Source organism: Tamandua tetradactyla, chromosome 1, assembly GCF_023851605.1.
Source record: "Tamandua tetradactyla isolate mTamTet1 chromosome 1, mTamTet1.pri, whole genome shotgun sequence".
Lineage (NCBI taxonomy): Eukaryota > Metazoa > Chordata > Mammalia > Pilosa > Myrmecophagidae > Tamandua > Tamandua tetradactyla.
The window spans coordinates 214616891-214637206 of record NC_135327.1 but is presented as its reverse complement, the minus strand read 5'-3'; the positions used below and the strand labels follow the sequence as shown (position 1 = coordinate 214637206).

General features: G+C 35.8%; 1 non-coding gene across 1 annotated transcript; it reads right to left on the bottom strand.

Annotated features, from left to right (window-relative positions):
- Positions 1-257: 257 nt before the first annotated feature.
- Positions 258-421, bottom strand: LOC143652585 (U1 spliceosomal RNA). The gene has a single exon (XR_013160775.1). It is a non-coding gene; the product is annotated as a U1 spliceosomal RNA (small nuclear RNA).
- Between the last annotated feature and the right edge of the window lie 19895 nt (positions 422-20316).

Sequence of the window (20316 nt, the reverse complement as noted above, 5' to 3'; positions counted from 1 at the left end):
GAGTTCAAATCGGCAAGCCAAGAGGCAGACAGAAAGAATTGCTCCCAAATAAGAGGTTCATTCTGCCTCCAAGGCAATAAACTTCAGCATCATTCAAAGTGTCACTGAAGAGATTTCAGAGCTCTCCAAATGGATTATGGTTTAGAAAGCCCTGGGGAGCCTTAATTTAGATTAATAAAGATCAAATTAAATTTTCAGCTAAGTTCTTTTGATAAATTCACAGATTCATTTTTTTTCTATTTTTTTTTTTTTTTAATCAGGGGGGAGCACGAAAGCAATGTCCCACTATCACAAATTATGCAATCGAGTTTCCCACATTTGGAGAAATCACAGGGATCAGCACATCCGGAGTGCAATGGATAAGCCTCACCCTGGGAAAACCACCTTCGTGATCATGGTATTTCCCCTGCCAGGTAAGTATCACAGATTCATTTTTAAGTTGTATTTGTGTTTTAAAGTATTTCCTGTGTTTGCTGTACATATGAGCATAGCTCAAGCATACAAAAGTGTTTATAGTTCAATCTATGCTTGAATGAGGGGCGATTTTCTGTCATCTATATCTTTATGACACTTGAATACTACAAAGAATAAGTCCTAGACCTACAAATACCTCTGTTTAGCTGCTTGATATATAAATGATCAATTTCAAATGAATATTTATTTCCTCCCATTACATGTAGTAAAGAGCTTGGGGCAAACAAATTGCAAGGAATTTTACCCATATATTTGGGAAGAAATAATTTGCCCAACATTTTCCTATATAGTATCAAGTTCTAAATTTCCACATTTTATGTCAGACTATGCTGTATTTTTTAAGGTTTATTATCTGAGTCTGATTTCATTTGCATGGTCATATCAAGAATCTGTACACATAAACATTAAAAAGTCAACTCAAACTGACTTGAAAGTTCATTGGTTTACCAAACTGGAAGGTATGGGGAGAATATTCAGCCCCAGTGAAACCCAGATATATCACCAGTTCTCAGTCCCTCTTTCTCTATTTTGGTACTCTTTTTTCTCAATGGATTAATTTTATATACATGTAGAAATCTGTTGTCAACTTCAGACCCCTAGTTATCAGTTTCAGAATATAAAGTGTCTCACTCTTTCTATTTCTCTCTCTCTTTTCAATCCTATTTTACAATCCCAGAAATAAAACCTGTTTAATATTGCTTATATCACATTTCTTAGTTCCTCTTAGATCCACAGAAGATGCTACTCAAATCCTCTCTGAACATGTTGTTTTTCATAGATTTATGGGATTATCTGAATGATCCAGTATAGATTATGTGCCTGGCCCTATGGTCAATCAGGATTATTAGAGCAGTGGATAGCCTAAAGAAAGATATTTTGGCATAATACATTTATTTCCATATACACTATCTTGAAAATATTCCTATTTAATATCAGAAGTTATCATGTATGCAACAAAGAAATGCATATTTTCCTTCACCAAAGGAAATGACCCCAATTACTTCCATCTTGTATCCTTTCCAAGCTGAGATGTTGGTTAATATGCAATTTTTTCAGGCAAGTCCAAATGTGGTTCCCTCTGGCCTACCAGGTTGTAGCTAAATGACCCAGTTAACAACCCCTAACTTATCCAACACATCTCCATTAATAAAGGGAAATGGGATTTATATGCTACATCCTTGACAATGTAGTGATTTCTTGGCCAACTAATTTGGCTGTTTCAAATTCTGCCCTGGCTCATGCTCCCTGCTCATGTCCTGGAGGAGATCCTAAAAATATGCGTGGGGATAATTCCTCAACTGAACAGGGAGTTAGTAGAAGGAGTTCTTCTTCTTTAGTTAGAATTTTCCCCATTTTCTTTTTTATAACTGAAGTCTCAGTAGAATCTTAAATTATGCTTCACTATCTCTTAGCCTTTGTCAGAAACAAATAGAAAATTCATTTCTTACAATTTTTCAGTTGACTGGATGAGTTCAATCAGGAATATATAAGGTATAATGAGGAATCTACTCTTCAATATGTGATATATTTTGTATCATTATAAATTGTAATATAATATCATACAATTATATAATATATATTGTGAATATATTTTGTAGGAAAACTGGTGTGTAGTCCTTCAGATATTCCAAGATGCAAATTTTACATGTTCCATTCTTTATTGTTCTTGATCTCACCACTGCATTTGACACTGTTCTCCTTAACTCCTTCTTATATGACAATGTCAGTCACTTTTCATTTTCATTTTTGTCTTTTCTCTTTTTTTCTTTTTTTTTTTGATACTGTCTCCTTAACCTGTCTCTCCCAAAGTGTGGATTGCTGCTACTTCTCAGTCTGTTTTGCTTTATATTTCCAGCAATCTCTTTGAAGTTGCCCACTCTTAGGCTACTATCCTGGACCCTTTTCTCTACTCACTCTAGGCAAACACCTCAAGTAATATCATAAGATAATTCCAAATAAAATCTATCTCCAGTTCAAAACAATCATGTGATGCAAATCTGCATTTGAATTATACAAATCTAACTTTTACTTGGCTGCTGTAAAGGCCTCTGTAATGCATTATGTGCTACAACTTAGTAAGCACTCCCCAATTTACCAACCTAGAGATCTGGAAGTCATATGGATTTTCCTTTCCCCTCACTACACATATCCAAATAATCACCAAGGGCTGCTGATGGTACCCCTTAAACATTCTTGAAATTTTCAATGTCTTTCCATGAACACCAGAACTACTCTTCAGCAATAGTTCTAGCTTCACATTTTAATTCAAATATAATCATATGCTTTCCCTAAATAAATAAAAACTTCCAATGGACAATCCTTGCTCTAAGAGTAAAATTCAAACTCTCAAATGACCATTTAGGTGAAAGAACATGTGTGCATCAGTGAGCCAAACTCAGACCAGCAGAAGAACTTCCCAGACAAAGAGCAGAATAAGGAGACATACTTAATCACTGTTAATTGTTATATTGCAATGGACAACTGATACTGAAACTTATATCAGAAATGGAGTAGAGAGACCTAAAGCATGTACCATTGGCCTTGACAATGAGTGGTAGGTGAAGTTGGATAGGCAGCAAGTAGGTTGTTAGTAGAAGCTGGGAAAGCAATGAGGAAATGGTTGTTGGAGACTGGAGGAAGAATGGCAAGTGTTTTAATGAGAGAATAATTGCTGGAAGTGTCACCTATAATTTAAAAAAGTAGAAAATGTATCTAATCATCTTGTGGATATTACTAAGGGATGACATAGTAGTAAAAGATCGGGCTCAAAAGGATCAGTAATTAAAAATAAATGTTGGAGGCTTCCATGTCTAAAACAAAATTGTCATTAATAAAATGTATCTGCCATACCAAAAATGTTTTTTCTATTATTTTTTATTATCATGGAGTTATTTCATACATTTTGAGGACATGCTAAGTGGCCCAGAACATTCATTTGAGGGAATTATCTTAGCAAGTAAGGTCCATGGAGCCACCGTTATGGACTGTGTATTTATTTATTCTTCTTCTGCTTCCAAAAAGAATCTAATCATTTATTTTTTAAAAGGCATAGAAGCAATAAAAACTTTTCTTAGAAAACTCAGAAACCTTATAGAGAACAGAGAAAAATGTTTCCATGAACTTGAGGTAAGCTGAGCATTTACTGTATGTTTTAATTTAGTTCTAAATTTTCTGGAAGTAACAACAAAAATAGGAATCATAATGGGCTTTTTCATTTTCATTGTCTCATAAAAGGTTGCTTTGGAAGAAGAAATCCTTCCCTGGTCTTAAATTGTAAGTTCTCATCACATAGATTATTTTATGATGGACACTGAAAATATGGTGAACGTTTCTTTTCGACACATGGTCAAATGGACCACTATTACTTGAATCACAAACAACCTTTCTTTAGGCAACTGTTTCTTTCTCTCAGTTGCAAGAAGAAGTTCCAATGACAGTTACTATGTTCTTACTTGATCAAACTTATGTTGGATTTTGAATTTAGGCAATTTTTTTGGTGGTTAAAACCATTGAATATAAAATTGAGGACAATCCATGTCCTTGTTACCATGACTTAGAGCTATATACCCCAGCGAAAGATGTTCTTAATCTTAATTCATACCCTTAGGTGAGAACCCATTGTAAATAGGAACTTTGGATGAGGCTACTTGTGTTAATGGGTCCTAATCCTATTACTGTAATCCTTTATAAGCAGAATGAAATTCAAACACACAGAAAGAAAGCCCTTCTTCCTAGGAAGAAGCTGGAAGTCACCAGAACCCAGAGAAGCCAGGAGAAGCTGCCATGTGCACTGCCATATGTTTGCTAAGAACCAAGCATCTTTGACTGTCAGCCCCAGAATGCCACATTTTATTGGGAAGAAACATCACCTTGAGGAAACCTTGATTTTTAAATTTTCCTAGCCACAAAACCATGAACCAATAATTTGCCATTATTTAAGCCAACCCATCGCACCGCATTTGCTTTATCAGCCAGGAACTAAAATCTGTGTTTTCCACAATGTGAAGGAACTCGGTCTTTGGTGCAATAAAAAACACAGCGGACATGGTGATAAAGACCAATCAAGAAAAGACAGAGAAGGCACTGTCAGCATTTGAGGCCATATTTCACATTTTTCCCGAGTTTCTGTTTATCCCAGTTGCCTGCTTTTAGAAGTTCAACCCTTCATTTCCACTCTGTGGACCCGAAAGTTCTCCCCTTTGTTTAAAGTAGTTCTACTTGAGTTTCTGTCATTTAAAGCTAAAAGGAGCTCAGCTGAAACATATACAAATACTACTTCATGTAGCAGCACTTCTAGCTGGATGTTTTAATTCCTGGTTTGCCATTTATTTCTGTTTTATAAAAAGCTGCACACTTCATTCTTAACTCTCTCTTGTGCTGCTTGGAAAGGGAATTGGGCACAAGAGAGAGCATGGATACCAAAGAGGAAGATCACTTTAGAAGTACCTGTCAAAGATCTGGAGAGTGAATAACATTGACAAGAGGGGAGCTAATATATCATGAATCTGCAATCGAGCTCTGTTGACTTTTTGTATTTGTTTCTCCTACAGTGACTGTTATAGTGCTTTGTATCTGGAAAGCTACATTAAATGCTTTCTGAGTGAACAAACAGCGAGCCACAAAATTGGTACTATCATACACCTCAGATTGTATACGATAGCAGAAATCACTCCTTTCATCTACATTTGCATGACGTATGTAAAGCTGCAATTTTCTCATGTTATAGAATTGCATCCCAATCCAACTTCTCTCTTTTCCATAGGGAAAGTATAAATTCAATACTTGATGCAATTTTGATTGTGTTTTGGTTTGGGTGCCATCATACATCATTCTTACACACTGAAAATTTACCAAGAGCTTCTCTTATGGCTTGTCCAATACCCAATCCTTATCATCAGGCTATTCTCACTTCCACTCTCATCACCCCTGCTCCAAAACAATGCATGACTTTTGTGTATTGTGTATGACATTTGATGATGCTTTTTTTATTCATCCAGCAGTAATTTATATCACCGAGAAAGATTTCATTAGGAATTTAGAAAAGAGCTGTAATACTTTCAGTCAGATTAAATTAATGAGTAGAGTTGTTTTTGTAAAGCTTTGTAACAGTTTGGAAAATGAAGGTTCTTAGTACTAGACACTTAATTCTACCCTTCTCCTGTTATATAAGTACCCTTGTTGAGATCTCAAAATCCCATCTCTCTTTCTGCAATTTCTGTGAACAATGACATGGCATTCTCCCTTAGGAATGAAGCATTGCCATCAATAAAAGTTTACTGAGAATAGAAGGCACAAAGAACACCATGTGTGAGATATGGAGAGGTCCTCAACAGGTTCACACATTCACATATTATTTCTGTATTTTGCTGAGAACTTTGGAGACTTTACATACAGTTTTGAGCAACTGGAATTTTCTTTGCTTCTTCTTCCTTTAACTACTATTTTTATTTTTATCATTTCTTTGGAATTGTTTTGAGTATTTCTCAAAATCTGCAATGATGTTGCAAGACTGTTTCAGACATATCCAGAAGAAGAGCTAATATTGCTTTTGTTGTCTTGAAATTGTTATTTTTTAATATATATTTTCTCCTTCTATTTCCAACAATTTGAATGATTAAATTTTCACATCTGTGAATTCTGTTATAAAAATTTTTTGTTTGCTTCAGCTTAATTTATCCTCAGGTACATTGTTTTATTCTAAAGAGGAATAAAATAGCAACATTAGATGAGCAGTTAGGAATAATAGTAGAGGAGTTTTCAAATAATTGTAATATGAGGTCCATTTCTATTTTTTTAAAAATTTCTATTTGGATGTGTATTTAGAAACTCAACAATAAGATTTTGTTCTCATGTAAAATAGAATTGGGTTTGGGCATGAAAGGAGCATAATGGACAATCTGTTTGAAGGTGATAACCGGGAAAAATTACTAGAAAGACTGTTAGAAAATACACTTACTTCATTATGCTGATCACTTGTTGTAAATGCCTGGTGGTCTAAAGAAGCACAAATTTCTCATGGTTTCTGATGAACTCTGCCCATTTGCTCCCCTCTTCTCTGGAAGACATTCTCCTTTTCCCCATCCTTTCCCCTTTTCAATCCAGGCAAAGTGTTATGATGTAGTAGAAAGAATATTTGGGTGGAAGTCAACAGATGCCATTGTAATACTGGCTCTGTTTCACTTAGCTGTGCAACTCATGCCCTCAATTTTTATTGACTCCCTTCAGTAAGGATAATGTTACTGATCTCTCATATGATCTCTCATATCAACTAATCATAAGCAGCAGATACTGGGTATATAGCTATGAACAAGACAGATGCAATCTCTGCTCTCAAGCTAGTGAGGATAATTGCCATTAAAGAATAATTGTTTAACAAAACTCAGAGTTACGATAGTATAATGGTGCCACATCTACACTGGGATGGAGGAGGGGAGGGGCCAATAAGGTCTTCCAGGAGAAATAGCATATCATACCTAAAATCTAATTTGGAGTTAAATAGGTGGGGAGGTAAAAGGGAAATGCAGGATTAGACATCTCCATGCAGAGTGAAAAGCATGAGCATCAGAGACAGGAGGAAACAGACCACTTTTCTAAGAATTATAGCCCTTCTTATGCCTTATAGCTATAAATTTAGTTCCATATATTTTCCGAAACTTGCCCCTAATACTTCTAACCTATATAGACCTCTCTTCTTCCTGAGCTTCCATTGCCATTTGCCATTTGAATCATGTAATGTTAGCATTTGTTTAATTTCTGCTCTGCCTTATCAAATTATTTCATGTATGGATGTCTTGTCTTCCTATGATATATTTAAGGGCAGCATAAAGAGGAATTGAGTTCTGAACTACTTTGGTGTACATTATGATGGTTAGCACAGTTCTGGGCACTTGGCATCCACTCAAAACCTTCTCGCTGAGTTCACTGTTTCCTTGACCCTAATGTAGGCTTCTGTCCCAGGGGTGAAGCCAGGAATAATTGCTGCATTGAGGTGTTGATGCAAAGAACAGTAGTAGATGTCTTATCACAATCCGGGATCCTATCATTCTTTCCCCAGATTGAGGAAAGGAAAAGAACACTGATGATACAACCAATTTCCTCCAGCAGTGTTTCCAAAGGAACAATTTTATTATATTTAAGCATCTTGGACTGACAACATGAACATCCTGAGCTCCTCAGGAAAATTAATCATACCACACCACAGGAAGAGTCTGCTAAAATTGTCAAAAAAAACAATGGTTTTTACTTAGGTAGCGATCTCCTTGAAAGGTAATTGGAGCCTAAATAGATCACAACTCTGTAATCTCTAAATAATTTCTCTAAGCTATAATGAAGCACACTTTTATATGTGAAGAGACTGTGATGAGAAGGACACAAATCTGATCTGCGAGTCTTAAAAGACAATCACTGACTGGCTAAGAAGGAAGCGTATTCTAAACTCATTCATGATGCCAAATTAACTGGGCTGTTTTATCTGCCCTTTATTGTTGCTTGTGGTAGATATAGCCAAAATTTATGGCCTAGGGGTTAGCAGAATTGAATCTCAATCCTATTCACATCGCTAGCTCTGCGACTACATGCAAACACTTCTGAAGTGCCTGATAGATCTATACAAAATAGGGAAGGGTATGATACCTGTATATCATACAATAAGAATGGGAAATGGAGTTCTCTATTTATCATTATCCATCTGAAGCGCTCTTCTATATACTGGTAGGTCAACATGTGTTAATTGAATCATATGCAAGTACGTGGGTGATACAATAAATAATCTGTAGCATCAAAAATTCTTTACACAGAGAAGCAAGCATTCTCTGCAAACTTTCCCAGTTTACATTTCATATCTAAAATTTTCATATAAAACATTCAAAATAAAACATGAAAGAATACTTTGAAAACAGAATTAAGTTAGTGTGATATTTTATATTTTAGACTAAAGGTAATTTGATTTATAAGCTAAAAATCTCTAGACTATTGGCAAAACGCTCTAAAAATTTTCCAATAAATATAACCTAAGTTGGATTCCACACCGCTAAGAAAAAAGAAGGGAGAAAAAGTCCTAGAGGATTTAGATGACTGAGAAAGATTTAAGGAGTTCTTATTCTTTGATAGAGCTTTTAAGAACTGTTTATCTATTTTTCTTTGCTCTGGCCACATACTGAGAGGGCTTGCAAACTGTTTACTTAAGAGTATGGATTTGTAATTTTTTTAGAGTAAAGTAGCCCCTGATTTCTAAACAGTTCCTGTGGTTGTTATGTTAAAAAAGAAGAAGAAAAAGAGAAATAACTCTTTCAGAGTAGTAGGAAGCTGTCAAAATCTACTTAATGGAATCATTTGTAAAGAATGTTTTCCTTTCTCTCCAAGACTCAGTGTTTTTATTGCCTACTGATGGCTTACCTATCTGGAAGCTGCTTATCTCCCACAGTTTTAAAGTCTGAAATACAAAAAAATGTTCTGTACAAGTGCCAGATTTGAAATTATTGATTGTGGCTGAAATGGGGTGGGGGTGAGGGGCATATCTTTATAAAACTTTACCTTTTCCCACATTCTTTATTTGAACTTGCTTCACACAATTTGATATAATGAAGCTTAGATCAGATCAAATCAAGCCCTGATTTTAATATTACAGAGAGGAAAGAATGGTAGTGGCTCAGACAATTTCTCTCTCCGATAAAGTATAATTTTGGTTGATCACTTAGTTTATTGTGAAGTAGTATTTAATTGTTTCCATTATCCAGAGATAGCTAAAGGTATGGCCTTGAAGTATATTATATTAAATTTACTGATAGATAAGAGTACATCAGAGTATTCAAAGTGAAAATTCAAGGACATATTTTATGCAAATAATTTGAAAATATCAAAGTTTTGTTAAAACCATAATCCTCCATTGTGGGTCTTTAGATTAGAATTTGGCTCCTAACTGGAAACAGAAATCATTTTAAAAATAACTTTAAGTATATCTCTCTCTCTATATATATACACACTTAATATAATATATATATTACTAAGTGGAGCAGAATCTAAATATAAAGTGTATGTAAATGACAAGGGTAGAGCTAAAAGGGTTTTCACCAAGTGTACACACCTGTGTGAGCAGCACAACTCAGGAAACAGCACTAAGTCACCACCGTAGCCAGCTCTAGTCACTGTGTTACTTCAAAGCACTATCATGAGTAATACTACTACTGGTTAGTTTTCCCTGTTTTTCGATTTAACAGAGGACTCCTCGAGTGGTATGCTTTTGAACCACACTTCTTTCACTCAACATGTTGTTTTGGAAATTCATCCAGGTTGTTGTGCATATTGTAATTCATTCATTTTCATGGCTGCATAGTATTCCAGGTAAGTGGTTGTTTACTTCTCTGTTTATTAATGGGCATTTGGGTAGTGTCTTGTTGGGGCCGGTGTTATGACCATTTTAAACATATATTTTGCTGAAAATATGTATACATTTCTGTTGGCCATATTCCTCAGAGTGGAATTGCCAGGATAGAGGCCATGCTTAGCAGGTATCTTAGCAGTTTTCCAAAGTGATTATAACAATTTATGTTCCTACAAATAGTATATGAAAGTTCCAGTGGCTCCACCTCTAGCCAACATGTTGGGTGGTTTATTTTTTCATATGTGCTATTCTGATTAGTGTGTAGATATATCATATTTGAATTTGCATTTTTCTTTTGAATAATCAGGTTGAACATCTTTTTGTATGCATACTGATTATTTGAGCATACCACTTCATGAGTACTTTCATATAATCTGTCCATTTTTCTATTTTATTGTCTATCTGTTATTGAGTTCTTTAAATATTTAGATATAGACATAAAGTAGCTTCTCATTTTCTCTGTATTTTCATTATCCTAATAGTCTTCTGATGAGTTGCATTTCTCTTTTTTTTTTTTTTTACATGGGCAGGCACCGGGAATCGAACTTGGGTCCTCTGGCATGGCAGGCAAGCATCCTTGCCTGCTGAGCCATCGTGGCCCGCCCGCATTTCTCATTTTAATGTATTCCAATTAATTTATCATTTGCCCTATTCCTGTTAAGTACCTTAACTTTACTGTACTGTTCACAAAATATTTAACTATTCCAGGAAAAAAAGAGCTATATTTATTTAATTCTTATTTATATGCCTCAAAATATAGAAAATAAAGAATATTTAGCTAACCAGTCTGCAGCGTACTACATCCACTGTTATACATGTAGTGGGTATAAAATACGATCATGAACAAAATATATTGAGACTAGTCATATTTCTAAAAACATTGAACTTCCTCCAGGGTTTTACTTACCAGGATGTTACTAAGTTCAATCTTAACCGTTTATATATTTTTTATCATCCTCTGCATGAAAGCATGTATGGGTTCTGGATTTAAGTTTTGCCAGAAAAAGAAAATAAGGGGCAGCACAAGCACGTTGACCACAGTGGCCACCATCTCTGCTTTTGCCCTAACTACAAAAGGTTGTGGTAGTGAGCCAAGCCCAGCTCTCTGCTTTTGGGTGTTGCTGCTCAGAAACAGTGACTTCCTCTCTTTAAGACCTCAATCTCTACCATATTCCTCCTCGTCTGTCCCCACTCCATGCCCAGACTCAGGAAAAGCTAAAACTGTCTCAGGTTTAGTTGGCTTCTACTTTATCAGTTGACAGCCATGGTTGACCTCTCTTCTAGAGTGAGAGTGGAAAATGGATTAGGTGACACTAACTTAAACTTGCTCTTAATAGTATATGGCAATATAGAAGACAGTTCAAAATATGAAAATATCCTAAAATCACATGTAAAAGAATACAATTAACTATGATGGTTAGATATTCATAAATATTCGAAATCCTAAACTTCTTTTTTGACCCTTTCAAAAGAAACTATCTCTAATATCATGAAGCTAGTAAATGTGTAAAATAAATTTTAAAACTTAAATCAGTTTATCTTCCTCTTCTTCACCCCCTCTCCCCACCCCCAATCATGGAGACCAACTTTGAGCAAAACAAACTTTTACTGGTTAATTAAAACACGTATCTGTTCAGGGTACTGCCGATTTGCTCTTTAAATTATTGTCAAGCAAACAGTGAATTAGAAAAACATCAGGGCATTTTATCCTTTATTTAAAAAAAATTAACTTCTACAAGTTTGTTGTAAACTAAAAGCCACAAGACATCCTCAAAATTGTAGCACAGGGCAAAGTAGTGCCTGATCTGTTCAATCTCATTTCATGGCCAGATTAAAGCTAAGAACATGAATAAAAAGCCACTATGATATTCCTTAGGAAAAAAAAGAAAACATGAGATTTGACTAAGGTCTCTCAGTCCCCATAGGTGAATGTCCTGCCATCACGCTGTATTCTCTCTCTGACTCATAGCTTTAACTCACAGGACTTTTGCATGAAAACCTTTAAGTTTTCCTTCTATCCTCCCTCAATTTTATCATTGAGATAAAATGACTCAAATCATTTTATCTCCTCTCCCTAACACCTTCTTCAATGATTAATTTTGGAAAATCTCAATTAGCTTATTTTAAACTACATGCTATGTTCTAGAAGAGCTTGAGTTTTTTAAATATTACTTGATAGGTTTTTTTAAACTGAATTTGAAAGGACACATACATTGGACATAAATAAGTCAGAAATGAAAATGCAAAAAATAGGCAGAGAAGAAGGGGATTCATTTGTCTAAAGAGCAGTTTTCAGCCTGAGAAAGGGTAGAGGCATATTGTTCTTTGACTTGCCCCTTTCCTTAACTCATTTGCTGGTTTCGACAAATAGTAACAGTTAACATTCTGTTTATCCCTGAAGAAGAATTCAAAATAAATCTGCTATAGGCTTTGGATTTATTCCTAGGAAATCTCTAGCTAGCTGCTAAGACAGAAATATGTCATCTATTTTGGTGATTTGTTTGTATTTGATGAGTCATTTTTCTTCTCTTGCTGAAACTCCTGAGCCCTTGACCTTTCTTTCTCCTCTCCTCCCTCCTTTATCATAAGAGACAGAGCAGCAGGACCCTGTGCTGGGAACAGAAAGGACACCAAGTGGTTTTCAAAGGTTATCTCCATCTTCCTCGGTGTTTTAAACAACTCAACATTAAATGCTGAATTTAAACAGACACACATGCACACACACAATTATATTGCTTAAAAACAGGTCAAAAGCGTGGTGTGAATTGTGGTTATCTTTCCAGTGATTCTCATAAATGCGTCAATCGATCAATATGCAGATGTTGTTCGTGCATGTCAAATATGCGATAACGTGTCAGAAGACTGCTAAGGCACATAGCTGTATAGAGTTAGAATTGCAGCCTGCTGATCTTCTAACTTCCCTCAGACTGCTAAGTCAGTAGAAATAGAAAATCTAGAAAAAAAATTCACCCAGCAATACCAATAAAAATTAACTAAAGCTTCAGAGCAATGCCAGAATTGAATCAATATGAACCAAAAGCCAAAAATGGTAGTTAATTATGTTTTTGTTTTTATCCAGAATTAGGCCATGAAGATAATTTTGCTGGCATTTAAAAAATAATTGTGTTTTTTTTTTCAAAAATTACAGCTAAGAAGAGATGCTCTTTCCTAATCAGTGAATAAAACCATACAGCTAACAATGAGCAGGAAGTACTAGATTAAAACACCAATATAAAGAATATCCCTTTTCTATGATAAACATAATACAATATTTTCTCTTTTAAATTATCTTCAATTAACCCAAATCATTCAGTTTTTAGGAGTAGAGAATTGAGTAATAATCAAATAAGCCTCCTCCATCTGTTCTTGGATTATTGTTACATAGTTACAGTTTACATCCCCCTTTATAGATCCTGAGTGGATCCATAGATAGATAGATAGATAGACAGACAGACAGATGGACAGATAGGTAGGTAGGTAGATAGATAGATAGATAGATAGATAGATAGATAGATAGATAGATAGATAGATAGATAGATAGATAGATAGATATAGATAGATTTATATCGATCCTAAGTGGCAGTCACACTCGTTTTCTTTGTCTAGGAAAGTACATCTTTCTAGGAGTAGGTTTCCTTCTCTCTCTTTCCAGATGGGAATATTTGATATTCTTAAAGGTCAGAATTCATCCAATAGGGAAATATTTTTCTTATTTTCTGTGTGACTGACCATTTCTAATGGATCATCATCCATTATAGGGATTATGACTTACTATATTGCAAATGCTTTTCTTCCATGCAAAATGTTTTCTGGCTTTATCAAATCTACCTGTATACATGGGAGTGTTTTGGACTTACAGATGGCATCTTTGCTGTGGCTCAAGCAAGGGAACAATTAGAAACATTGTGAAGTCACCATTCTTCACCTGCCTTATGAACTTATACTGCTGGTGGCTTGAATTTCCACAATCATGCTTCTTCTGATGTAGGCTACCCAAAACCATTCCGAGCTCCCAGCAACATATCTGAAAAAGACACTTACTCCTCTCTACTCAATCATTATGAACAAGGAAACCATGAGCTGTATGGTTTAACTAATGAGCAGTATTACTAAGACAGTAATTAGCCCCATATTTATGCAGCTGCTTTTCTCTATTTAATGTTTATCCATTTTACTGAGATCTTGATGATGTTTCACAGTGGTTCCTAATTTTTTTTTTCTTGGAAGAATTCTTAGTGGATAGTTACAGTAATTGTGTGGTAAGATAAATTTGTATATCCATTTAAAAAGAAAGAAAGAAAGAAAGGAAAGGGGGAAAAAAAAGAGAGCAAGAGGTAGTCAGTGTTTGAGGACCTGGATTTTCTGGGCACATAGATTAAGTTTACCAAAAGTCCTCTTCTTTAAACGATATTTCCCAATTCAAGTAAAATTTTAACTTTTGTGCACATACTTGCGCAAAGGAAAGCCTCACTAGACTCCCAATCCTGCCCCAATCAATAATCAGTATATCTCAGAAAATGAAATAGAACATATAATTACAATAAAAATGTCTATTTATACATGCATAATAGCATTTGAGGATAATACAATGATAAAATTAGCAGTTTCAGAGTCAAGTCATTCTGAGTATTTAAACATAAAAAAGTATTGAAAACGAACAACACAAGATGATTTGTTGGCAAGAATAATTTAAAATGTTAAGAACCTGAGTATACACAAAGAACAAAACTGATTTGCCAACTACCACTATATTTAAACTCAAATTGATCTACCAGAGGCAAAAGAAGTTAGAAAAACAATAAAGTCTCATCTTAAGCTTTAAAATAGGAATAAACAGTGAACTTGCAAATTGCTATCTTACAAATCAGGCATTAGTACTTTTGAAATAATGGAACACATTAACAGGATATTTGTGAACATTTTGAGAACAATGGAATGCTGAGCTGCACACAAGGTGGGTGATAAAAAAAACAAAACAGACGCAGCTTGTAAAAAAAAATAACAAGCTATTACATAAAAAGGAAAGACATTAAATTTAACGGGAAAGGTAAACATACCGATGCATTATAACCTTGGATATTTACAAAACAACTTTTTCCCAAGAATTTAAAGCCAACTGTCCTTTAATGTGTCCTGTGTCTCCGTAGCTTTGTGAAGGAAAATTTTTCTTGTGGTCTGTTTGTTTTTAATTGTTTAATGTTTTAAAAACCTTTTAGGACTTCTAGGACTTCTGATGCTTCTGTTTTGTTTAAGCACATTTGTTCAATGGCCCATGGGGAACAAGCTGGAGATAGAATAAATATTTTTATTTCTGAATACCCAGTTTTCCTCCATTCAAAAGCACCTACCACCAAGTCCATCTCTCAAGTCCTGATTCTTTCTTGAAGCTACTAACCATTTGTTGCTCTAGAACTTTCTCCTCACCTTATAACCCTTTACCCTCACTCTCTAACTACATATTTGCATAGTTACCAGAGTGCTTTATTTCATGTCCCGTGAGTGTGCATGCTACAGCAATTTTTAAAAGTCAATATCATAGTCCCTTTGCCTTATGCTTCTTTTCGGTTGCCTGTAATAGTAAGTAGAGTGTAAGATTTTTTTTTAAATAAGAAAATTTCATGAATAAACCTTTTAGAATCCACTTGGAAAGAGAAAGAAAATCACTGATTCCCAGTGAATCACAGGCCTTTTAATTGGTGTCATTACTAATACTAATTGGTTTAACAGTCTATTTTTAAGAAAGCTGAATTCTTCTGGCACCCTGCATTCTGGTCCCAGAATTAGGTTTTAAAATGGTCAAAAGAAGAGTATGAAAATCATGGTGATAATTCTAACTGTGGCAACTGTAGTTCCTAATAATAGGGTTGAATGGAAGGGAAGGTAATTTGAGAACAGTTAGCTGATAAGAAGTGGGGAAAAAGGAATCAGGAGCTCTCTTTACCACCCAGTTTCATGTTGGCAAATTTATGTCAGTCTCTTCCTTCCTGCAGTCAGAGTCTATTCAAGGCATAACCCTGAACATTTACCAGTGACGTGATTCTCATTCTACTCTAGAATTTGATCAACTAGTTTCTTTTTACCTACCAATTTTAACACCTACTTTTTTTAAGATTCCTTCTGAGTGATCAGTAAAAATATCCGTGAATGAATTGTCTTCCATTTACTCTTGTTACTGTCCCTGGACTCTGTCTTCCTACCAGGGCCTCTAGGATTTCTCCACTGCCAGAAAACTAAAATGTGTCTAGCTAGGGCCACACATACCTTTCAACTGATAATCCCTTTAATCTTTTCTGATGTTAAATTAGTTGACTTTCAGCATGTTAACATAATTTTTTCATTAAAATAAAACATATAGCAAACCCCAGCAATCACTGACATATGGCTCAGTGAATTTTCCTTTTTCTTTCTTTTTTAATTCTCTCCGTTTTGTACATTCTCTCATAATTTTTCTTCCTTCTCTCACATCCTTGCTTATCAGTTTCTACTGTAGTTTCATTTTTACTATTCTTACTAGTGAGGTGTTAATTTCCAGATTATATCTATGGCTCAAAACCTATGTCCTATCAAAACCTATGTCCTCTTCAGCGTGGTCTTATCTACTTTGATGACTCTAATGATTATCTATACCTCGATCACATCCAAATCTCTATCTCCTGCCGACTCTCCTCCAGTCTACAGAATAGTATATGCAACTGCCCTACAATGGGATGTTTCATAACTACTTCAGACATAGCTCAGTCAAAGTAATAGCATGAGGGCGTGTGTTCTAGAAAGAGATTGTCTGGGTTCAAGGTCTGGCTTTGCCATTTACTAGGTACTATGACCTTGTGCAGGCCACTTAATATCATTGCTGTCCTTTTTATGATGAGAACTAAATATTAGTTTTCTGTGGCTGCTCTAACAAATTTGGTGGCTTAAAACAACAACAATTATTCTCTCACCATTCTGGAGGCTAGAAGGCCAAATCAGTATCACTGGACTGAATCACTGTCAGGCACATTGGGCTCCTTCCTGAGGTTCTAGGGGAGAAAATCCATTCCTTGCTTCTTTCAGTTTCCGGTGATTCCTGGCATTCCTTAAATTGTGTCCAGATCACATCTATCTGTGCTTTTATGCCTGCATTGCCTCCCCTTCTTTTGTCTGTGTCAAATATCCTTTGCCTTCTTCTTACATGGATAGATGTAATGGCATTTAGGGCACATCCTGGATAATCCAGGATAATATCTCATCTCAAGATCTTTGCATTAACCATATCTGCACAGACACTTTTTCCAAATAAGGAAATGAGGTAATATTTGCAAGTTCCAGGGATTAGAATGTGATTTTTGGGGGGGGGGGGGGGGCGGGTAATTTTGCCTACCACAAATTACATTCTCTAGCCCAATAATCTAGTTTAAGGCTAGTATGCTTTTTAAAAATATATTTTTATTGATAAATTTTAACATACAAACGTACATTCTTAATATACAGGCATTCCATACATGGTGTGTAATTAATGGCTCACAATACCATCACATAGTTGTGTATTCATCACCATCATCATTTTTAAGAACATTTGTAGCACTAAAGAAAAAGAAACAAAAAAGAAAAAAGAAGAAAATTCATACATACCATACCCCTTGTGGTAGTTAGATTCAGTTGTCAACTTGGCCAGGTGAAGGTGCCTAGATCTATTGCTGTGGACATGAGCCAATGGCGTGTGAACCTCATCTGTTGCTGATTTTATCTGCAGTCATTTAGGAGGTGTGCCTGCTGCAATGAATGATGTTTGATTTAATTGGCTGGTGCTTAAATGAGAGAGCTCAATGTAGCACAGCCAAGCAGCTCAGCATATCTCATCTCAGTACTCACAACTCAGTCCAGGTCTTTGGAGATGCAGAAAGAAATCACCCCGGGGAAAGTTGTTGGAATCCAGAGGCCTGGAGAGAAGGCCAGCAGAGACCAACCTGTGCCTTCCACGTAAGAAAGATCCTCAGTTGAAAGTTAACTGCCTTTCTTCTGAAGATCTAATGAAATAAATCTCCTTTTATTATAAAGCCAATCCATCTCTGTTGCGTTCTGGCAGCTAGCAAACTAGAACACTCCTTACCCCTCTTCTCATTGACCACTAGTATTTTCTATCTAGCCAATTTATTTTTACGCTCCATCCCCACTATTATTTGTTTATTTTTTAGCCATATTTTTTACTCATCTGTCCATACTCTGGAAGCAAGGAGCATCTGACACAAGGTTTTCACAATCACACTGCCACACTGTATAAGCTATATCATTATACAATCATCTTCAAGAATCAAGACTACTGGAACACAGCTCTATGGTTTCAGATATTTCCCTCCAGCCACTCCAATACACCATAACCTAAAAAAGGCTATCTATATAATACCTAAGAATAACCTTCAGGATAACCTCTCAACTCTATTTGAAATCTTACAGCCACTGACATTATTTTTTCTTATTTCTCTCTTCTTCCACTTGGTCAAGAAGGTTTTCTCAATCCCTTAATGCTGGGTCCCAGCTCATCCTGGGATTTCTGTCCCATGTTGCCAGGGAGATTTACACCCTTGTGATTCATGTCCCATGTTTGGAGGGAGGGCATTGAGTTCACTTGCTGTGTCTGCTTAGAGAGAGAGGCCACATCTAATCAACAAAAGAGGTTCTCTAGGGGTGACTCAGGTATAATTTTAGGTAGTAGGCTTAGCTTACCCTTTGCAAGAATAAGTTTCATAGGGGCATATCCCAAGATCAAAGGCTTGGCCTATTGATTTGGTTGTCCCACTGCTTGTGAGAATATCAGAAATTCTCCAAATGGGGAAGTTGAATATTTCCTCCTTTTTCCCCAGTGCTCCAAAGGGACTTTGCAAATACTTCTTTATTCACTGCCCAAATTACTCTGGGATATATCAGGGCATCATGATAACCTGGACAAATCAACAAAGTCTCAGGCCCTGTTCAAGATTCCATGCACTTATGAAATATCCAAAATATAAATAAATTTTGTACCAAATAAACATCTTTCCCTTTGGTCTCACAAAGAAGTTGAAGTTTTAAAATATGGATGATATCATCTTTTGCCCTGTATTCTGATTTACTTTAGTCCTATCCAGATCAGCTTCATTCATATCTATACTTAAAGTTAGATCCCTTTGTCCGCTTTTTAAACAATTATTGTATAGGATACTGCTGATTTTCATAGCTTCAGAGCTCTAATTCTGAGTCTCATGTGTCATATAAATACCTGAAGTTTCTGGGAATGACCAGGTTATAAACAAACAGCACAGTATCTCAGAATTTAGAAATAACAGTTATAACTCGTGAATATATATTACTGCTGTAAAGGCTTACAATCTAGGACCCTTTACAATAGGTCCCAAACTGAAAACCTGTGATCTCGACTTCAGTTCACTGAATGTTTATATTATAGTTAGTAGACATGAGTGAGGCATGATAATATTTGTCTTTTTGTTTCTGACATTTTATTCAACATATAGTCCTTAAGCTTCATTCTCCTAGTTGCATGCCTCACAATTTCATTCCCTCTTGTGGCTACTCAGTAAACCATTGTATGTATGCATCATAATTCCCCCTTCCATTCCTCAGTTGTTGTACCCTTAGACAGCCACCATCCATTGTGGATTGGAAACACTGCCACCATAAACACCAGGGTGCAAATGTCCATTTGTGTCCCCACACTCAGTTCCTCCAGGTATATACTAAGCAATGAGGTTTCAGGAGCATATGGCAGCCCCACTTCTAGCCTCCAGTGGAACCACGACCATGACTTCCAAGTGGCTGCACCTTTCCCTCCTTACAGTGAATAGGTACATCTATTATTATCTGTATTTTCTCTAGGAGTTATTTCTCTCTCTTCATTTTTGAACAGTTTTATTCACACATTACACAATCCAATCTAAGTGTCTAGACATGCCTTCACCATAATCTATCTGAAGACATTTCCTTTTCTTCCAGAAAGACTCCAAATGCCTTCTGCATGTCCCCCACCCCCTGTTGACATGCAGTTTTGGCATAATACCTATGCTACGTTCGTTGGAAAGATCTTACAATACTACTGTTGACTATAGACCCTAGCTTGCATTGATTGTACTTTTTTCCCATATATCATCTATTTTCAACAACTGGCAATGCTACATTCATTTGTTCACCTTCATGCAAAAACGTTTTTTAATTTTCACATTTACTCACCACCATTGTCCACTCTAGGCGTTCCTAAATTATACTGTCTCAGTTTTTATCCTCTAGCTTTCCTTCTGGTTTCATCCCCAGCCATGCTCCTTCTATCACAGTCACATTCAGCTTCATTCAGTACTTATATTATTGTGTTACACTAAGGTAGTATTGCGCTATCCATTTCTGAATTTTCACAGTCATTCTTGTTGCACAACCTGTATTCCTTCTGCTCCAATTGCCCAACTTCTACCTTATCTCTATCTCCTGATACCTGTATT